Genomic DNA, 22728 nt, shown 5'->3' on the forward strand with positions numbered 1-22728 from the left:
TACAGCAGTAAAAATAAATAAATGAACTACTGGAATAGTCAGAAACATGGATAAATCTCATAGAGCTAGTAATTAGTGAGAGAAGTCAACTACAAAGGAGTACCTCTGATATGGCTCCACTTACATAGCAAGATCAAGAACAGGCAAAATTGAATCTGAAGAATACATATATATATGTATATATATCTGAATCTCTCTGCTGTACACCTAAAACTAACACAACACTGTACATCAACTATACATCAATTTTTTAAATAAAAGATAAGGCAAAATTGGAGGGGGCAAAAAGGAGCCTTCTGAAGTGATGGAAATATTTTGTATAGAAGTCTCGATGATGGTTATGTGGGTCTATTCACATGTCAAAATACCTCAATCTGTACATTGATTTGCATACTTGTTGAATATAAGAAATACCTCAATAAAGCAGTAAAGTTCATGTTGTTGTACAGCAGAAGCTAACACAACATTGTAAGCAATTATCCTCCAATTAAAAAAATTTTTTCTAAAAAATGATATTTACAAGAAATTCTAACGGCATGGAGGAAAGACCTGGTATAATGCGAAATTGGAATCAAAATAGGACATAGAGAATAAAAGTTTAAATGAACCGCTGGAAGAAAATACACTGAAAGTTTGCCTATAGGTCTTTCTGAGGGTGGGATTAAATATTTTCTTCATACTGTTCTGGGTCTGCAAAATTTTTTTCAGTGAACATAAAGAATTTATAATTGGGAAAAATTATCTTAAAGAATTGAAATGCTTTTTTAAAATTTTCAAGGCAGAAATGAAAAGGAAAGGAAAGAAACAGCTGGCAAAGCAGCATTTATGCTAAATGCTTTAATATAGCTGTAATTGTCGAGGCTTTAAACATAATTTTAAAATAGGTCATATAGTCAATAACTTGGAATTGGTTAATTTTCTCTTATTCTTTTACCTCAGAGGCAAAACTCAAAGGAATAAATGGATCTATAGCTAAGTAGATAAAAATATTTGAGACTGAAAGGATTTTATTGTACATTTTTATTGCAGATATTTTCTCCTTTCATTTTGGCTATTAATGTGCACAGCTGAATTGAAGTCGAGACCTTATTGGCTTTTAAATACTTCAGCGGAACTCCCAGCTGTTAATAATAGCCCACGTCTCTCCCTCATCTTTGAAGGCATGGGTTCTGAGTACTCATTCATTTGAGGTTAAGTGGGCGATTATGATTGGAGAAAAACACCAAGTCTGGGGAATGCAGGAAGCTGTCAGGTCCGACGGGACCTTGCCTGGGGCAATGTACACAGTCTTGTCTCCCTGTCTTTGTGGTCTTAGTTTAGTAGTTGCCAAGTCATCTCTGATGCTTTGAGACCCCACACACTCTATTCTGTCAGCTGCCTGTCTTGCTTCCTACTAAAGCCATGTTCTCAATAAATCAGAGCATATGATAGAGCCTGCCAGAACTGTGGTGGCCAAAAACCCAACCAGATGCTGAGCTGCTTGCATTGTTTTCCTGCTAAATGTGCCCCAACAGACTCAGGCCCCCAGGCTAGATTGAAAGGACCTGTATCATTAAAACTACAGCAAGAAGACTTTGGGGAAAGTGAAGAATTCAGGCACCAGGGTCTTGCTGCCCAACTGCCATTTTAAAGTCATTGATTCATTTAAAAAAAAAAAACAAACACCGCTTATTAGACACAGGGAGCTCAACCTGGTACTCTGTGAGATGGGGTGGGGTAGGGTACGGGAGGAAGGTTCAAGAGGGAGGGGACATATGTATACTCATGGCTGATTCACATTGTTGTATGGCAGAAAGCAACACAGCATTGTAAAGCAATGATCCTCCAATTAAAAATAATTTTTGAAAAAATGTTTATTAAAGCCCCTCTATTTTCCGGGCACTGGATACTGGAGATAGATCAGTGTTAATTGCGCCCTCCCCACCCAATTCATAAATTGCAGTTCTAACTGTCAGTGCCTCAGAATGTGCCTGTCTAGTCAAAATTCCTTTACAGAGGTGATTAAAGGAGATCATTAGAGGGGGCCTCAGTGCAACACGAGTGATGTGCTTATAAGAAAAGGAAGATTTGGATATAGACATTGACACCAAAGGAAGATGGTGTGAAGACGCTGGGAGAAGACAACTCTCTACGAACCAGGGAGAGGCCTGAACGGATCCTCCCTTTGTGCTCCTTGGAAGGAACCGAACCTGCTGGCACCTTGATCTTGGGCTTCCAGCCTCCAGAACAGTGGGAAAATGCATTTCTGTTGTTTAAGCCCCAGTCTGTGGTACTTTGTTAGAGAAACTAATACAGAAGGAGGAAGATACAAGGCCCCCATCCTATTGGAACTCACTTAAAAAAAATTACAGAAAACAAAACCCTGGGAATTCCCTGGTGGTCCAGAGGTCAGGACTCCATGCTTTCCCTGCAAGGGCCAAGGGTCAGTCCCTGGGCAGGAGATTAGGGACTGCAAGCCTCGAGGTGCAGCTGAAAAAAAAAAGAAGAAAAAACAAACCCCTTTCTATTATGGACATCTTCATTCTACATAAAGTAGAGAGAATGGTACAACAAACTGTAAGGTACACAGGGCCCAGATTCAGTCATCATCAGCGCACAACCAATCTTCTTTCTTTTCTACTCCCCCATTCCCTCTGAATCGCTATCTATTATTTTAAAGCAAATCCCAATTACTGTACGACTTCATCTGTAAATATTTCCAAATATATCTCTAAGAGATAAAAGCTCTATTTGAAAAACAGAACAATACCATTATCATACATTAATAGTAATGCATTAATATCATCTAACATCCAGTGTTCAAATGTCTCTGATGGTCCACAAATAGGGTTTTTTTTTTTTCCCCAGCTGATATAATGAAGTCAGGATCTAAACAAATTCTATCTACACCAAACTGGCATTTTACATTTTATGGCATGTTTAATTTCCCCTCTGTGCGTACTAAGTCACTTTAGTCGTGTTCGACTCTGTGTGACCCTATGGACTGTAACCTGCCAGGCTCCTCTGTCCATGGGATTCTCCAGGCAAGAATACTGGAGTGGGTTGCCATGCCCTTCTCCAGGAGATCTTCCTGACCCAGGGATTGAACCTGCATCTCTGACGTCTTCTGCATTGGCAGGCGGGTTCTTTAACACTTGCACCACCTGGGAAGCTCTGCCCCCTTTTTTTCTTGCTATTTATTTATTGTAGAAACATTTTTTCTGTAGTTTCCCAGATTCTGAATTTGGCTGCCTGCATCCTTGTGGCATCGTCTAACATGCTCTGTTGCTTATCTCTTACAAACTGGCAGCTGATTCCAGAGGCTTGATGAGACTCAGGTCAATTATTTGACAAGAATACTTTGAAGGAGGTACTCTGAGTTTTCTGTTACATCACATCATGAAGCATATGGTGTTTTGGGTATCTAGGTTTTGGGCCGCCCTCATGGCTCAGCGGTAAAGAATCACCTGCCAATGCAAGAGACTCGGGTTTGATCCCTGGGTCAGGAAGATCCCCTGGAGAAGGAAATGGCAACCCACTTCAGTATTCTTGCCTGGGAAATCCCACGGAGAGAGGGGCCTGGAGGGCTACAGTCCATGAGGTCTCAAGAGTCAAACAGAGTGACTAAACCACCACCACCACCACACACACACAAATATGCTTATCGTTTTTAAATAAAGAGTAAATTAAAATCTGTTGAAGTTATTAGTTATTGTCAAGGGAGGAAATGGGATGGAGAGAGCCAAGGATGGAAGCTAGACTTAACTAAGGTGTCTTGTCTTAAGGTTTTGGCTTTGGTACTGTGCACACCCACACACTGTTTAGTTCACTTAACCATATATCCTGGTGATCAGTCTAGAACATTTTATAAAGATCCTCTTCACCCCTTTTTATAGCTCCAAAGTGTTCCATTGCATAGATGTACATTCTAGTTCTCTCTTGATAGAAAATTGAGCTGTTGTATGGCAGAAACCAATAAAACATTGTAAAGCAATTTTCCTCCAATTAATTTTGGTATACACTATTCAAAAACAAGAGTAAACTGTATAATTTATTACAGAAAATAAATTTTTAATAAAGCAAAAAAGAAAATTGAGCTGTTTTATTTATTACAGTGTCATAGTTAATATCTTTATGCATATGGCATTTTTTATTTTTGCCAGTATATATGTGTGAAAGATTCTTAGAAGAGGATTTGTTGTGTCAAAGGGTAATTGCAGATGTACTGCTGCTAGATATTTCTGAACACCAACCCCTTCCATGGAGGTTATACATGATTTTTGCACTCCAACCAGCAGTGTATGAATGTGTCAGTTCTTACATTGCTACATCAACAGAGTATCATTTCCATTATCTGGATCATTTGACAGAAATGAATCTGACAGGGAGAAAAGTTATCACGATTTTAATTGGTAATACGGTTATTGTGGGTCTTCCCTCGTGGTTCAGATGGTGAAGAATCTGCCTGCAAAGTGAGAGACCCAGATTCGGTCACTGGATCAGCAAGATTCCCTGGAGAAGGGAATGGCTACCCACTCCAATCTTCTTGCCTGGAGAATCCCATGGACAGAGGAGCCTGGTGGGCTATCGTCCCCAGGGTCGCAAAGAGTCACACACGACTGAGCAACTAACACTTTCACTTTCTGTTTTTACTTTTCTGTTATTGTGAGTTGGATTGGACATCTTTTCAAATATTTAAAGACATGGAAAAGACTTTCTCTTTCTGTGAACTGCCTTCATAACTCTAGCCCACGTGGCTAGCCTTCGGTCCCTTTTCGTGATCACTGTCTCCACAACTACCCCCTGCAGATGTGACACCTGAACAAAATAGTGAGACAGGGTTCTTGAATGTTTCACAAAAATAAATTTTTCTCCTGTTTGGGATGTGCAGCTTTACTTGTGCTGAGAGATCCCCTGACCGTAGGACAAAGGGCATTAAACTCTGGGTTGTGAGGCACTGGTTCAGGCACTGTGCTCCATATGGGAAGGAGATGAGAAATGGTATTAAAACTACATCCCCGTAATGAAAAAAGAGGAAAATGAATTTAAAAAAAAATTAATTTTGATACCTACTTTTAAATGGGAACAAATGGGAAAATGTCTTTATTTATTAATATATTATTTTTGGCTGCCCTAGGTCTTCGTTGCTGGGTGCAGGCTTTCTCTAGTTGGGGCAAGTGGGGGCCACTTGTGGTTTCTCTTATTGCGGAGCGTGGGCTCTAGCTGCACGGGCTTCTATAGTTGTGGTGCATGGGCTTAGCTGCCCTGCAGCACGCGGGGTCTTAGCTCCTGCCCAGGGATCAAATCAATGTTCCCTGCATTGGCAGGCGATTCTTAACCACTGGACCACCAGGGAAGTCCAGGAGAATGTCTTTTTGAAAAAAAAAGACTTTCATCCTTCATTTCTTAAATTTATATTCAGTAAAATTGACCTGTGTGTGTATGAAAGTTGAGAGTGGAAGAAGTTGCTCAGTTGTGTCTGACTCTTTGCATCCCCATGGACTATACAGTCCATGGAATTCTCCAGGCCAGAATACTGGAGTGGGTAGCCTTTCCCTTCTCCAGGGGATCTTCCCAACCCAGGGACCAAACCCAGGACTCCCACATTGCAGGCAGATTCTTTACCAGCTGAGCCACCAGGGAAGCCCAAGAATACTGGAGTGGGTAGTCTATCCCTTCTCTAGCAGATCTTCCTAACCCAGGGATTAAACTGGGGTCTCCTGCCTTGCAGGTGGATTCTTTACCAGCTGAGCTATCAGGGAAGTATATATAGTACATATGTGTGTGTGTGTATAGTATGAGTTTTAACGTATCTGTAGATTCATGTAATCACCAAAACACTCAGGATACAGATAGTTCCATTACCCCTGAAAACTGGCTCTATGGCTTGTTTGTCCACCAACCATTCCCCTTATGCCTCAATTCTTGCAGCCACTTTCCTCTTATTGTAGTTGGCCTAATTCTAAAACGTCCTCCATGAACTTCACTTCCAGAGGTATAACCTATATCATCTCCCCAATCTTGGGTGTGGGAATGACCTATGACTTACTTCTAGCTAGTAGAATATGGCCAGGATTATTGGATCTTGGTCACTTTCTTGGTTAGATTATTATGTAGCAAAGGTCACTCCCATGATCGCGTTGTATTATATAGCAGTTTATTTTTAGCAGATTGGAGCAAGAGACACTCTTTTACAAGAGACACACTTCTACTTTAAGTTTGCTTAAAAAAAGCAAACTATCCTGTGTGACTGTCTGGGAGGAGGGCTATGTGGCAGGAAACCCAGGACCTGAGGATAGTTTCCAGCCCACAGCCAGGAAGAAGCCAGCACCCTCAGTCACAGACCTGCAAATGACATCTGCCAACAACCTGAATGAGCTAGAAAAGGAATGCTCCCTGGTTGAGCCTTCACATAGGACACAGCATGACTGACATGTTGATTTCAGCCTTGTGAGTATAAGACCTGAGTATAAGACTCAGCTAATCAGAGCTCTGACTCCTGACCCACAGAAACTGTGAGATAATTATGCATTGCTTTAAGCTACTAAGTTTGTGAGCATTTGTTATGAAGCAATAGAAAAACCAATAAACTTCCCTATAGTGTTGCCTTTTCCAAATGTCATATAAAAGAAATCACATGATATGTAAATTTGGGGACCAGTTTTTTTAAATTCAGCATAATACTTTTATGATCATTCTTTTTATTGCTAAAAGGTCTTCTATTACATACAGACACCACAGTTTTTTTTTTAATCATTTACCTGTTGAAGACATTTGAGCTATTTCTAATTTTTGGTAATTATGAAAAGAGTTGCTATAGACATTTGTGTACAGGTGTTTGTGTGAACATTATTTGTTTGGGGTAAATATGATTGCCTGGTCATAAGGTGAGCATGTGTTTAACTTTATAAGAAACTTTCAAACTGTACATGCCTATACCATTTTGCATTCTCCCTAGCAAAGAATGAGGGTTCCAGTTAATCTTTATTACCATTAGCACTTGATATTGTCTTTATTTTTTTCAGAAGCTATCCAAATAAGTGTGCAGTGGTTTCTCATTGTGGTTTTAATTTGCATTTTCTTAATGGTTATTGGTGTTGAACATCTTTATATGTGCTTGGTTGCCATCTTCACATCCTCTTTGGTAAAATGTCTAAGTCTTTTGTTCATTTTTTTATTGAATTGTTGAAGCCATCTTTCACCATTGTGATACTGGATATGGTTTTTTGTTTATTTTTATAGACACTTGTTAGCAATTTAAATAATTTGCCTTCTATTTCTACTTTGCTCAGTTTTTCTTTTTTTTCATGAAAGGATATTGAATTTTTCAAGTAGTTTTTCTGCATTAACTTATATAATTGTTTGTGGTTTTTCTTCTTTGGCCTGTTCATATGGCAGGTTATGTTAAATGATTTTCAAATTTAAACCATTCTTCCAGTCTTGAAAATAATCCCATGTAGCTGTGGTGAATTATCCTTTTTATTGCTGGAATCAGTTTGTTAGTATTCTGTTAAGGATACTGTTTCTATGTTAATGATGGATGGTGGACTCTAATTTTCTTCTCTTTTTCATTGGCTCAAGAATGAACCTAGACGACACATTCAACTTTATGGTGCTGCTTCCTTAAGTTTCTTCTTCGCCATGATCTCTGTGACATTTTCTGGCCCCTTGGGACCTCTACTGGTCTTGTGACTGGAAAGCTGGAGTTTGCATTTCCTCACTCTATGGCATATTTGGGGCTTCCCTGGTGGCTCAGATGGTAAAGAATCTGCCTGCAGTGCGGGAGTCCCAGGTTTGATCCTGGTCAGGAAGATCCCCTGGAGAAGGGAATGGCAATCCACTCCAGTATTCTTGCCTAGAGAATCCCATGCACAGAGGAGCCTGGTGGGCTATAGTCTATGGGGTCACAAACTGTCGGACATGACCTAGTGACTAACACTAACCTATCCTATGGCATATTTCTGACTATGTCTACCTCCAAAGCCAAGCAGGAGGAGCGAAGATAGAGATAAAAATCAATGCAAATGATTCCTGTGCTCTTGAAACTACAGTCCCTTTGGTCAGAGAGAAGGATGCTGTTCCCTTGTTGTTTTAGGTGCCTGTTCAGCTGCTGTTGCCGTCACTATCACCATCATAGTGATGCTTTTGAATTTTGGTGCCTAGAGGTTTAGGTGGAGAAGATAGAAATAACTAAAAATATGGGGGATTCCTCCCATTATCTCTGAGCTTTATGGGTCCTCTTACTCCTTCTCAAACAAGAAAGAGTTTCTTGTAGAGATCTTTTTCACCACCCCTAGTACACAGTTCCAGGTTTCATTGCCTTTAATTATAAACTACGGGACATTGGAGTAAGAAAAGATACAGGAAATTCACCCATGAATCAATCTTATTTGGAGTTTTGATTTTCTTATGCAATTTTCCTATTTTTTTCCCTCCAAAATCTTTAACAGTTCCTCCACATATTTTTTCCTGTAATTTTTAGTTGTATTTAGTGGAAATAACAGAACAAAGTGTGCTTATGTCATTTTAACTGAACCAGAATGGAAAATAGCTTTTGATATATATAGTAATTTATTCACAGAGTGGTTGAATCTGCTGTGATCCTTCCATTAATTGAAACACTTCCACCGTGGGGAATTCTCTCTTTAAAAGATTCTAATGAATTCAAGAATGGTTGAATACCTACAAATCAATCAATATGATACACCACATCAATAAATTTAAGAATAAAAATCTTATGAACATCTAAATAGATGCAAAAAACTTTTGACAAAAGTCAACATCAATTCTCAACCAAGTGGGTATCAAAGGAACGTTCCTCAACATAAGAAGAGCCATATATCATAAACCCACAGTTATAACCATACTCAATGATAAAAAGCTGAAAGCATTTTCTGTAAAATCAAGACCAAGACAAGGATCCCCACTCCTGACATTTTTATTCAAAATATTGGAAGTCCTAGTCACAGTAATCAGACAAGAAAAATAAATAAAATGAATGCAAATTGGAAGTGAAGAAGGAAAACTTTTACCATTTGTAGAGGACATGATGCTATGTAGAGAAAACCTGAAAAACACCACCAAAAAAAATTGTTAGGACTAATAAATAAATTCAGTAAAGTTGCAGGATGCAAAATTAATATATGGAAATCTTTTGTGTCTCTACATTAACAATTAACTATCAGAAAGAAAAATTAAGCAGTCCCATTTACAATTATATAAAAAAAAAAAATACCTGGGAATACGTATAACCAAGGAGGTAAAAAATCTGTACTTGGAAACTATAAGACGTTGATGAAAGAAGTTGAAGATGGCATAAATGGAAAGACAGATCATCCTCATGGTTAGTATTGATATTGTTAAAATGACCATACTACCCAAAGCCATCTACAGATTTAATGCAATCCTTGTTAAAATACCACTGAAATTTTTTTCACAGAACTAGAACAAATAATTCCAAAATTTGTAGACCTCAAATGCCTTGAGAAAGAACAAAGTTGGAAGTATCATGGTCCCTGATTTCAAATTATACTACAAAACTACATTCATAAAAACAATATGGTACTGGCACAAAAACAGACACATAAATAGATGCAATATAATAGAGAGCCCAGAAATGAATCTGCACTTATATGGGCAATTAATCTATGACAAAGGAAGAAAGACAATATCTTCAAAAACTGATGCTGGCAAAACTAGACAGCTGTATGCAAAAGAACCAAGTTGGACTACTTGTTACTTCATACACAAAAATAAACTTAAAATGGGTTAGAAGCTAAATGTAAGACCTGAAGCCATAAAAATCTTAGCAGAAAATATAGGCTGAATACTCTTTAACACTAGTCTTAGCAATATCTTTTTGTATATATCTCCTCAGGCAAGGGAAACAAAAATAAACAAATGGAACTACTTCAAGTCAAAACGTTTTTGCACAGGGAAAGAAACTATCAACAAAATGAAAGACCTGCTTACTGAATGGGAGAAGATATTTGCAAATGATATATCTAATCAGGGATTTATGACCAAAATATACAAAGAACTCATACAACTCAACGTTTAAAAAAAACACACAGCTCTAACAGAAAATGGGCAGAAGACCTGAATAAACATTTTTTCCAAAGAAGACATACAGATAGCTAACAGGCACATGAGGAGATGCTCAATATTACTAATTATTAGGGAAATACAAATCAAAGCTACAATGAGATACTACCTCACACCCATTGGAATGGCTATCATCAAAAAGACCACAAAGGATGTGGAGAAAAAGGCACCCTCATGCACTGTTGGAAGGACTGTAAATTGGCATAGCTACTATGGAAAACAGTATGAAGTTTCCCCAAAAAATTAAAAATAAAACTACCACATGATCCAGCAAGTCCACTTTGGAGTATTTTTTTCAAAGAAAACAAAGACACTAACTCTAAAAGATACACGTACCCATATGTTTGTTGCAGCATTAGCCAAAATATGGAAGTAACTTAAATGTTAATTCTCAATAGATGAATGGACAAAGAAGATTAGACAGATAGATAGAAGATAGATATATAGTAGAATATTACACAGCCCTCAACCCACAATGAAATCTTGCCATTTGTGGCAACATGGATGTACCTAGAGGAGCTCATGCTAAGTGAGGTGAGTCAGATAGAGAAAGGAAAACACAGTATGCCTTCATTTACATGTGGAAGCTAAAACACAAAAGAAATGAACAAATATAACAAAACAGAAATAGACGAATACATACAGAGAGCAAAAGGTGATTGCCAGAGGGGAGGGGGAAAAAACAAAACAAACCCCCAGAATGGTAACTGTAGGAGGTAATGATTTCTAATTGGCTAGATTGTGGTGATCACTTTACAATGTGTATTTATATGAAACAACCATGCTGTACACCTTAAATGCATATTTTTGTCAATTATATCTCAATGAAGTTGAGAAAAGAAAAAAAAATGTATCTTTCACCTGGATTAAGCTCCTCTCAGCTGGTTAAGATCATGCTCAGTTAGGCAACATGGAGGGGGTGAGGATAGGTATGGATGACCAGGTTTTTCTTCCTTGTTTCCTCATCTTGTTTTCTTCTACTGTCCTGTCCTGCCTCTAGCTTCTCCTGGTTGACTCAAGGAGACAGGAAGATAAGGGGAATAGAGAAGTTTTTTACTAGATCTGTACTATTGTCGTCTGGTTTGGTGCCCTCTGGGTGTGTGGCTCATGTTCAGATGCTAATCCCCCCACCCAACACATACACACAGTGTGGATGTGTAGTGTAGTCTTCTGCGGCTTGCAATTTTCTGCCCTGGACTGTGCTTCCTCCAGCTGGAACCTATGACTCCTTCCTGGTTCCAAAGTGCACCCCGCATATACCCTCTGTGGGGTTACCTCACTCCCTGGGACGGCCTCTGGGCAGAGTCCTGTTCAAGACTGTGCTTCCTCTTGGGAAGTTCACAGCTGACCCGTGGTGAGACTTGCGTTTCTTTGTCTCTGGAAGTGTAGCTGGTTTGCCTTCTTCCTCCACCAGTGAGAAGTGAAGTGAAGTTGCTCAGTTGTGTTATGACTCTTTGTTGTGTTATGGACTGTAGCCTACCAGGCTCCTCCATCCGTGGCATTTTCCAGGCAAGAGTACTGGAGTGGGTTGCCATTTCCTTCTCCAGGGGATCATCCCGACCCAGGGATCGAACCCAGGTCTCCCACATTGAGGGCAGTCACTTTACCCACTGAGCCACCAGGAAAGCCCCAGGAGAAGCTTTAACTACCATGTCTCACCCTTAGATTTTTCTCAAACACCAGCCCCTCACCTTCCAACAGACATGTGACAAATTCTCTGCCCCACTCCCTGCCACCTCTTCCTGGGAAATAACTTCCAAAGAAAGAGCTCCCATTAGTTTTACTTGATCTACTCTTACAGGTCCTAGAAAGAGGACTTGGGCTAGTGGCTGCTTTTGTAGGTATAATCTCTTAGTATGCAGAGCACTGGTGATGTAGCCCCTGTTGTTACTGATGTCAGGAAACGTCTCATTTATCTTTCTCATATGCACTCAACTTAAGAATCTTCTGCATGACATATTTTTCAAGTTGAAGGTTCAAGGCTTGGACCCAACCCCACACTCACGAGTCCTGTTGAATTAGCTCAGGTCAAATCCCTATCTGTGTGTGCTCAGCCTTCTTTCTTGGGCTTGAGCAGGGATCTGGGTTTCTCTCCCTCACACTCTTCTGGCCCTGGCTCTTGGCCTGCCTACCACACATTCCAGCACATCTCCTATGTGCCAAGGAGAGGAAAGAGGACCCTGAAAGCAGCAGCTGCGTGGTTCCTTTGCTGGGTCAGTTTCCACCCGATGATGCTTGGACATTGCTCTTGTAACAGCGTCTAATGAGACTTGGTGACTTAGCTTCTCATTGATGCTTATATCCTCAACTTCAGAGTGTTCAGACCATGATTTCTGGTTTAGTTACCAGTTGTGCAGCCTGATTATTTGATAACCTTGGTATCTGCTTCCTGTGCTCAGCTTTGAATCTCAATGCTGCCTCGGAGGGTTTCGCTCATGATAGTAACTAGAATTCAGCAGTTACTCTCTGTTGAGTGTGTGCCAAGAACTACTTTAGGCCCTTTTATGTGCACTAGCCCTTTTATTTCTTCCAAGAACTTTGAAAGAAAGACTACTGAGATTCAGAGAGGGTAAGGAACCTGCCCAAGCTCTCACAGCACAATTAGTTCAGTAACAGACTTGAGAATAACACTTAATTCTGCCTGATTTCAGAGGGCATAGTCTTTCTTTGTACCAGATTCAGGACCTTTTGTTCAGCAAGGGCTTGGAGAGGAAGCTGAGCTCTGGGTGTTTTCTTAGCTGTTTTCACAAGCTCCCCCGATCCTGGTGGGCGGGACAATTTCCTTAGGGTAGGTGTCTGGTTTGTTCCTGCCTTGCCTCTGGGGCGCTAACTCAGGATTCACAATTCGGCTCTTGTCAAGCCCCTTGCAAAAGTGCAAGTTCAAGTTGTCCACATTTCACTAAGTAAGCCAGGTGAGTTTCATAGAGAACATGGTACCGATGTATTTGGAATTACCTAATTTGATGGGAGAAAGTGCTAACAGAATCAGAAGAGATTTAAGAGATTGAGAGGTATGCTGTGCTTATGCTTAGATACTCAGTCGTGTCCAACTCTTTGTGATCCCATGGACTGTAACCCTCCCAGCTCCTCAGTCTGTGGGGATTCTCCAGGCAAGAATACTGGAGTGGGTTGCCATGCCCCCCACCCCCCAGGGGATCTTCCCGACCCAGGAATCGAACTGGGGTCTCCTGCATGGCAGGTGGATTCTTTACCAGCTGAGCTACCAGGGAAGAGTGTGGCAAGAATACAAAATGGTACAAAAAGGTCTTAATGACCTGGAAAAAGCACAATGATGTGATCACTCACCTAGAGCCGGACATCCTGGAGTACAAAGTCAAGTGGGCCTTAAGAAGCATTATTACAAACAAAGCTAGTGGATGTGATGCAATTCCAGCTGAGCTATTTCAAATCCCAAAAGATGATGCTGTTAAAGTGCTGCATTCAATATGTCAGCAAATTTGGAAAACTCAGCAGGGGACACAGGACTGGAAAAGGTCAGTTTTCATCCCAATCCCAAAGAAAAGCAATGCCAAAAAATGTTCAAACTACTGTACAATTGTGCTCATTTCACATGCAAGCCAGTTAATGTTCAGAGTCACTCAAGCTAGGCTTCAACAGTACATGAACCAAGAACTTCCAGACCTACAAGTTGGATTTAGAAAAGGCAGAGGAACCAGAGATCAAATTGCCAACAACTGTTGGAACAAAGAAAAAGCAAGAGAATTCCAGAAAAACATCTATTTCTGCTTCACTGACTACTAAAGCCTTTGACTGTGTGGATCACAATAAACTGTGGAAAATTCTGAAAGAGATGGGAATATCAGACCACTTTACCTGTTCCCCGAGAAACCTGTATGCAGGTCAAGAAGCAACAGTTAGAACTGGACATGGAACAACAGACTGGTTCAAAATTGAGAAAGGAGTATGTTAAGGCTGTACATTGTCACCCTGCTTATTTAACTTATATGCAGAGTAAATCACGCAAAATGCTGGGCTGGAAAAAGCTCAAACTGGAATCAAGATTGCTGGGAGAAATATCAATAACCTCAGATATCCATCCTATGGCAGAAAGTGAAGAGGAACTAAAAAGCCTCTTGATGAAAGTGAAAGAGGAGAGTGAAAAAGCTGGCTTAAAACTTAACATTCAGAAAACTAAGATCATGGCATCTGGTCCCATCACTTCATGGCAAACAGATGGGGAAAAAGTGGAAACAGTGTCAGATTTTATTTTCTTGGGCTCCAAAATCACTGCAGATGGTGACTGCAGCCATGAAATTAAAAGATGCTTGCTCTATGGAGGGAAAGCTATGACAAACCTAGACAGTATATTAAAAAGTAGAGACATCACTTTGCTGAAAAAGGTCCATATAGTCAAAACTATGCTTTTTCCAGTAGTCATGTATGGATGGGAAATTTGGACCATAAGAAAGGCTGAGCACTGAAGAATTGATGCTTTCCAATTGTGATGCTGAGAAGACTCTGGGACAGCAAAGAGATCAAACCAGCCAATTCTAAAGGAAATCAACCCTGAATATTCATTGGAAAGACTGATGCTGAAACTGAAACTCCAATACTTTGGCCACCTGATGTGAAGTGCAGACTCACTGAAAAAGACCTTGATGCTGGGAAAGACTGAGGGCAGGAGGAGAAGGGGATGACAGAGGACAAGATGGTTGGATGGCATCACTGACTCAATGGACATGAGTTTGAGTCAGCTCTGGGAGACGGTGAAGGACAGGGAAGCCTGGTGTGCTGCAGTTCATGGGGTTGCAAAGAGCCGGATACAACTTGCTGTTGTTCAGTTGCTCAGTCATGACTGACTCTTTGCGACCCCACAGACTGCAGCATGTCAGGTTTTCCTGTCCTTCACTATCTCCCAGAGCTTGCTCAAACTCATGTCCATTGAGTCAGTGATGCCATCCAACCATCTCATCCTCTGTTGCTCCCTTCTCCTCCTGCCTTCAATCTTGCCCAGCATCAGGCTCTTTTCCAATGGATCAGTTCTTCCATCAGGTGGCCAAAGTATTGGCGCTTCAGCTTCAGCACCAGTCCTTCTAAAGAATGTGCAGGGTCTATTTCTTTTAGGATTGATTGGTTTGATCTCCTTGCTGTCCAAGGGACTCTCAAGAGTCATCTCCAACACCATAGTTCAAAAGCACCGATTATTTGGACACAACTTAGTGACTGAACAACAGTATCCAAAAGTGTTCAAAATACATCAACAGAGTTGATACAAAAGAGATGTGGCTGTTAAAAAACACCTACAGACGTTGGAGGGCCTGGGGCTGGAGTTTTGCCCAAACAGGGCAAGTGGGGAAGAATGAGATGTGGAGTGTAGATTTCCTACGAAAAGTGCAGGGGAGAAGTGACTTTGCTGAAAAACCTTGGTAGCTGCGCGTAGCCATGGTAACACAGAAAAGTCATCTGAATTATGAGGAAGTTCCTATAGGTTGGACTTTACCAGAAGGAAAGGAGATGGCAAGTGAAGGGGGAGGGGAGAGGAGGTGAGAGGGAAGTGCTGGGCTGAGAGGAGAGGGAGGGAGAGAAGCGGCTTGGGGGGTTTGGGGGTGCAACAGAGGGAAGGGAAGGGCTGGGAACCACATCCAGGTAGGGAGCCATCTGCAAGGGTTTTCTCTTGTTCTTAACAAATTTCTATAACTGAACGTAGAAAAGACTGGGTGTGGTCCTGGCAGGTGAGGTCGCGTCCTGCCTCTTGGATTCAGACTCTGTCACTTAATCAGTGGCGACTGTGGCCGTGGCTGCATGACAGGAGCTCCAGCGAGCCTCGCAAATTCTCCCAAGTCCCTTGCAGCCTGGCTCTGGGCTGGTGTCAGCTAAGCGCTGACTGAATTCTGGAAGGCTCTCCTTCAGAAGTTGCCTGGAGGAAACAGGTCAGGCTCTCTTATTTGTTTTGAGCTTCAGCTCAAACAAATAAAAAATAAACCAAACAGGAAGTAAAGTGCTGTGTCAGAAGCACTTCCAATCCTCTAAGAGCAAAAACAGCACGAGGGTACTTGCCACCTGCAAGGAAGTCCTGGGCTGCAGGCAGGCTGCTGCTCTGGCGTGGGAGGGAAGGAAGGGAGACCAGGGACACACGGCCGTGCTGTCAGCAGGCCGAGTCTGAAGCGGTGCAGGCTTTACCAAAGATAAAGACAAAAACACTGAGGTTGAGCCCCAGATCTGCCACTTAATAGCTCTGTGGCTTTAGGCAAGTTGCTTAACTTTTTCGTGCTTCCGTTTCCTCATCTGTAAAAGAGAAATCATAGTAGTTCCTGTCTCACAGGCTTGCTGAGAGAATTGCAAAGAATAGAGTGCTTAAATAATAAGCACTCGATACCCAGGGATCCATGACTGGGTGTGTGATTACTATAACCCACCTGAGGAGCCACGGTCAGGCCCTTGGCTATCAGGCAGGGTGTCGCTGAACCTTTGGAGGACCAGGCATCGCTGCCTTTCATTTTTCTACTGTGGTCTGAGGTCTTGATATTGGAATATGTGGCACCTACAACCCAGCTGCACAAAGTTTTGTTACATCTGGAGTTAGATGACTATACCATTGCATGCTAAGTCGCTTCAGGTTTGTCCGACTGTTTGTGACCCCATGGACTATAGCCCGCGAGGGTCCTCTGTCCATGGGACTCTGCAGGCAAGAATACTGGAGTGGGTTGCCATGCTCTCCTCCAGGGGATCTTCCTGACCCAGGGATCGAACTCACGTCTCTTAAGTCTCCTCCATTGGCAGGTAGATTCTTTACCACTAGTGCCACCTGGGAAGCCTGATTATACCATTAAGTCCTATTAATTTTTACTAATTTTCTTAAGAACAGTTCAATTTGGTTAAGAAAATGTAAACTTAAAGACTTGGGGTTTCCCTGCTGAGACCTGGCTTCGATCCCTGGGAAGATCCCCTGGAGAAGGGAAAGGCTACCCACTCCAGTATTCTTGCCTGGAGAATCTGCATGGACAGAGGAGCCTGGCAGGTTACTGTCCAGGGAGTTGCCAAGAGTCGGACACGACTGAACGACTAATTACACACATGCAAACTTAAAAGACTTGGAAAATTGTCTATCAGTTCCCACAAGTAGAAGAGCTAAAATCATGAAATGGTCAATTTGTTCAGAAAGATGAGCCCTAGAACAGGAGCTCTCTTACTCTTCTTGTCGAACCTGAGCCAGCAGATGGTCAGACCTAGAGCCCCTTGAGGGCCAGGATCGGACTGGTTCATTTCCTTGGTCCCCACTGCACCACCAGGCACGTGGTGAGAGCTCAGTAAACACTAGATAAATGGAAGGAAGGAGAAAATGTGAGAGGTCACCCCCACAAGCTGCATCTCTTTTCCCAAAGAGAACCCCTTCCTGCTACTCCGTCAGCTGAATCCAGCACCTGTGGCCAAGTTAGTACACAGCTAAGGTGTCCTGTCAGAGAAGGGAATTTCCTGATATGTTAAGTATGTTAACATGAACTTTGATAATACCCAGTTGGCTCAGTCCAGTTTTAAGCTTGAAAACCAGGCACGCCCAAATCTCCATCCTCTCTGAAGGCTAGGCTTGGCCTCCTTCAATCGCCAGCTCTCAGAATTCTTCTCTTTTTTCAAATTGTTGTTGTTGTTTTTGTTGTTTTGGCCAGATCGTGTGGCTTGTGGGATCTTGGTTCCCCAACCAGAGATTGAACCTGGGCCCTCAGCAACTAAAGCTCTGAGCCCTAGCCACTAGACCACCAGGGAATTCCTCAACATTCTTTATTAGAGTTGTTATCATCAAAACCAAACATTCATTGAGGACCAGCTATCATGATCAAGACTGGATTTCGAGGATTCAGATAAGGTGAGGGGTCAGAGCTCAGTACCTGACCTAGGGCATTTAGAATCTTGTATTTGTTAGCTTGTGCTGCATAGCAAACCATTCTAAACTGTGCTGGCTTGTAAAAACAAACATCTACTGCTTGTTCACAGTGAGTTGGCTAGGATGGCTTTTGTGACCTGGACAGCTTAACTGGGACTGGACAATGTAGGATGGCCTTGCTCACACATTTGGCAGGCTGTTTGGTCTAGAATCGCCCATCTTTGGAAGGTCAGCTGAAGGATCCATCTCTTCTCCTTATGGTTTCTACCCCTTAGCTGGCTAGCCCAGGCTCTTCACACAGTGATCTCAGGATTTTCTAATGTTTCATCGGCCAAAACAAGTCATACTTACATATAAACCCAGACTCAAAAGAGTGAAGACACAGACTCTGCCTCTTGGAGGTAGAAGTGGCCAAGGCAAGTCACAAGGCGAAGGAGAAACTATTGTGGTTGTTTTGCAAATTAGCTACCATGGGTCTTATTGGGACAACAAGGGTGATTCATGAAAATATAAATAAGAATATGAAATAGCACAGGATATCTGCCAGGAAAACTGCACAGAGGAACTCAGACCTGAGTTGAAAGGAGGGGTGGAACTGAGATTGGATGGACGTCAGGGAATATTCCAGCTGGAGGGAGTGGCATGAATGTTCAAATGCACTTGCCCTATTCAGGGGGGCAGTGAATGTCCAGCTGTGGCCCCAACGGGGAGTTCACTTAAGAAAAAGGGAGGAGCTAAGGACACCAGCGTAGTCGAGACAGAGTCTCAACACTGGCCGGGGTCTTGATGAAAGGGCATGTGGGCTCCATTCTCTAGGCAGTAGGGAGCCATGCGGGGTTTTGGTCCAGGGCCAAATGACACTCTACTCTGGAAATGGTGTGCAGGTGGAAAGGAAGTTCTCTGATTTTGCCATCCTGCACAGATGCACAGCATGCCTCGTGATCAAGTGCCGGAGGGACTTTTCAGCAGTGGGTGGAGTGGAGTTTTCTTTGTCGTCAGGTTTTGCTTTGTTGTTGTTATTGTTTTTTTACCCTATGTGTACCTGAGTTACCCCACCATCAAAATAAAAACACTACTATATTTACTCTCTAAGGTTATTTTAAGGGTCGAGTATGAGAATGTGTGTAAAGTGTTCGGCACAGTGGTTGGGTTTTGGTAACAATACAGAGCAGAAAGATTTGGAAAGGGAGTCATGAGAAGCAGGAGAAACGCGTGTGTGTATTTGGGGTTACTCCCCTCAGAAGAACCCAGAAACCCTCCATCTACACAGGGGAGACCCAGCCTGTCTGCCTCCCTGGATAAGCTTTCAGCTCTCTTCTGGGTGGAGGGGCAGGCCAGGGGGTGGGGAGGGAAGGGGAGAACTAGGGAACTGGAAGTGACCGAGAATATGGGGTGGGGGGTGCCACAAACAATCTCACAGAGCACCACCGTCAGGAAAGACCCCTTTGAGTCCATGACAAAGTGAGACGGCACAGGCCACTTCATCCCTGTGACCGAGCACAGGGAAACCGAAGTCACCGTGCCACCCACAAACTTCCAAAACCCCCCTCTTGGCTAAAATGAGTGACGGCTGCATCTTTGCTAAGCACAGCTTTATCCCTGCTCTACTCGGCCCTCCCCAGAGAGAAGGTATTTGTTGAGAAAATCATAGAATTGTCTCACTTTTTTGTGCAATCCATTGCTTTCTCGGATCCTCCTCGATCACCATCAAAGTCCAAATTCTACAATGGGTTCTAACACCCTCTTATAGAGATGCTCCATGCTCCTCATGGTGTACGTGCTTCCTCAATGTGTGTCCCTGGCGGATTTTGGCTGAAGATCACTGACATCCTGTTCATTGTTATGAACACTTTCAATCCTAACTGCTCTTTTTTTGGATAGACTGGTTGCATTAATTACAGTTCTTTGGAAAAACAGAAGCAATAGGAGATACTTACATTGTATATAAAACACACAAATACATAGGTAGGTAGGTGGGTAGATAGATAGGGGTGTGTGTGTGTGTGTGTATGTGTGTGTGTGTGTGTGTGTGTGCGCGCACTCAGTCACTCAGTTGTGTCTGACTCTTTGCAACCCCAGGGACTGTGGCCCAGCAGGCCCCTCTGTCCATGAGATTTCTAGACAAAAGTACTGGGGTAGGTTAGCCATTTCCTTCTCTAGGGTATCTTCCTGGATCAGGAATCAAACCCACATCTCATGCTTAGAAGGCAGATTCTTTTTTTTTTTTTTTTTTAAGGCAGATTCTTTACCACTGAGCCACAAGGGAAGCCCAAAATATATAAATACGGAAGCTTATTTTAGATAGATATACAGGAAGGTAGGTAAGTAGTTAGATAGATAGAGGAAATTTATTAAAAGGAATTAGCTCATGAGATTTTGGAGGCTGACCAGTCCCACAGTCTGCAGTCAGCAGATTATCTTCAGTCAGCAGGTTGGGGACCCTAGAGAGCTGATGGTGGAAGCTCCAGCCCCAAAGCCAGCAGGCTTCATACACAAGAAGTGCTAGTGTCTCAGTTTGGGTCCAAAGGCAGGAGACTAATGTCGCAGCTCAAGGGAATCAGTCAGGATGTTTTTTCTCTTAGTCATGAGAGGGTCAACCTTTCAATTCTATTCAGGCCTTTGACTGATTGGGTGAGGCCCACCCATACAGGGGTTGGGTGGGGGGCTGTGGGGAGCCCTCTGCTTCAGTTGGCCTGCTGAATCCAACATGAATCTCATGCAGAAACACCCCCACGGGCACACTCAGAGTGTTTGACCAAGTATAAGGGCATCCTGTGGCCCAGTCAAATAGACGCATAAAGTCAACCATCACACTGGGGTTTAATGTTGGCTAAAGACCTAAAGAAAGGCCTGGGTGCAGCCAGTGTGCTGAAGGGGTGGACCAGTGAACAAGCAGATGCTGAATCAGGCAGGACCCAGCGTGACCACCGCAGCCATGTCTATTGCCTTTGCCCCAGGTTTCCCAGGTGACAACCTGCTTACCAATGCAGGAGACATAAGAGACGCGGGTTCGATCCCTGGGTCAGGATGATCCCATGGAGGAGGGCATGGAAACCCACTCCTGTACTCTTGCCTGGAGAATCCCATGGACAGAGGAGCCTGACGGGCTACAGTCCATGGGGGTGCCAAGAGTCAGACACGACTGAAACGACTTAGGACGCACGCACTGTGTTCCTATTTTTGAAAGTTTGTCATCGGGGAAGTTTTGTGCAGGCACAGTGGGAGGTGGAAAGCACATGCTGGTTTAGAGACTGTCTGCTTAGCCAGATAGTCACGGGGCCCTGGAGACAGAGGGTGTCTCTGAGGCCAGGACCCAGAGGAGCCTTCCTTAGGGGAATCTGGGTCCACACAATGGAAGGAGGCTTAACAAAGGCACCTGGGAAATCTGGACAGGAAATGGGACATGAGCCGGGAGGGTCAGGGTTGTCCAGCAGGTAAGTGCCGCATTCAGGGCCTGCTTCCTGAACGTGTGGCCTGTGCAGTGACACAGAAGAGGTGCCCCGTGCTTGATTCAACGCTCTGCTCCTCTGGGTTAGAAACTGGCAGTTGAGGACCTGCTACTTTCTCTTTTTTTGATGCAGTTAAATTATCTCAGTAAATTTAAAAGTAGAAATGTCAACCCCTCCTCCTGCTCAACGGTAGCATCTCGTGTGTGGCTCTCATCCTTGTCAGAGGTGGGGGAAGCAGATGGGGAGGTGTGTTGAGGGTGAGGCGGAGCCAGGAAGTGGCCAGTGGACACAGCCGGTGGAGGAGGCCTGGCTCCGGGAAGTTCTAAGGGAGAAATGTGTGGGTTGCTGGGACTTGCCAAGAATTCCATCACAATTTTCCATATCCCCTCCTTGTTTTATCTACTTTATGCCCAGAGCAAGGCTTCAGGACGCAGGAAACGGCTGCATTCAAGCCCCAGTGGAGAATTTTTAAGCACCTGGACTTAAACTAGTCACTGTACCATTGACTTGGTCAATTGTAATATAATATTTTTCCACTTGGCTTCATTACCACCTTGTGACAGTATTGTTTTCCACTAGTTGGACTGCACATGAATCATGGATTTGTTTTAGCACAGTTTTCATGTGAAACTGAATTCTGACAGCCAACTAACCAACCTGCAAATCTACTTTTGGAACACAACTTGTTTGTAAGCTGAGACTGTGCGTGTTTAAAATTAGTAGAATACTGTATTGCAAAATCGCAAAGACAGTTACAAAGCAAGAATGCCCTAAATATATCCTTGGGAGAATTACAGAGGTAAGCAGTCTCCAAAAAGGCCTCAGTAATTGGCAATGGTGACGACGGGGTGAGTTTTGGGTACAGTGCGACTCTGTGCAATTTTCAGAGTTTCTCTTTTATGTAAGGCCATGAAATCGTATTTGATTCCATGCCATTTGGTGAAGTCACTGGAACCAGGTTTTAGTGTCTATTTTGATGGTCGGGAAAACCGAGGTCTTGGATAGAAATTCCTCTGGTTGGTCCACAGGCCAAGGGTGCACAGGAGCTGAAGGAGCTGTGAGATCTTTGCCCCTTAAGGATTTCAGGAAGCCAAGGATGCCTCCTTGCTTGAGCAGCCCTCTTTTCCACTCTGATCTCTGATTTTTGCTTGCTTTTGATGGTGTGTCTGGGCTAAGATTTTGAGAGTAATCTGTACACACTCTTGGTATTATTGTTCTCCAGTCTGTGAGTAGCCCTGCAAGTATAGGATTTGATTTTATTGTAATTGTGGCCCTCCTGCCATTTCATTGTGGCTTCTCCTTTGTCTTGGGGTGTGGGGTAGATTTTTTTGGTGGGTTCCAGTGTCTTCCTGTCAA

General features: G+C 42.9%; 1 protein-coding gene across 1 annotated transcript in view; it reads left to right on the forward strand.

Annotated features, from left to right (window-relative positions):
* The first annotated feature begins 6166 nt into the window (after nt 1-6166).
* Nucleotides 6167-22728, forward strand: part of INO80C (INO80 complex subunit C) — a 63023-nt gene continuing 46461 nt past the window's right edge. Inside the window, exon 1 of the mRNA XM_061131357.1 lies at nt 6167-6429. The gene's annotated coding sequence lies outside the window, so the exon portion shown is untranslated. The remainder of the gene's footprint in view (nt 6430-22728) is intronic.

This window comes from Dama dama, chromosome 27 (assembly GCF_033118175.1).
Source record: "Dama dama isolate Ldn47 chromosome 27, ASM3311817v1, whole genome shotgun sequence".
Taxonomy (NCBI): domain Eukaryota; kingdom Metazoa; phylum Chordata; class Mammalia; order Artiodactyla; family Cervidae; genus Dama; species Dama dama.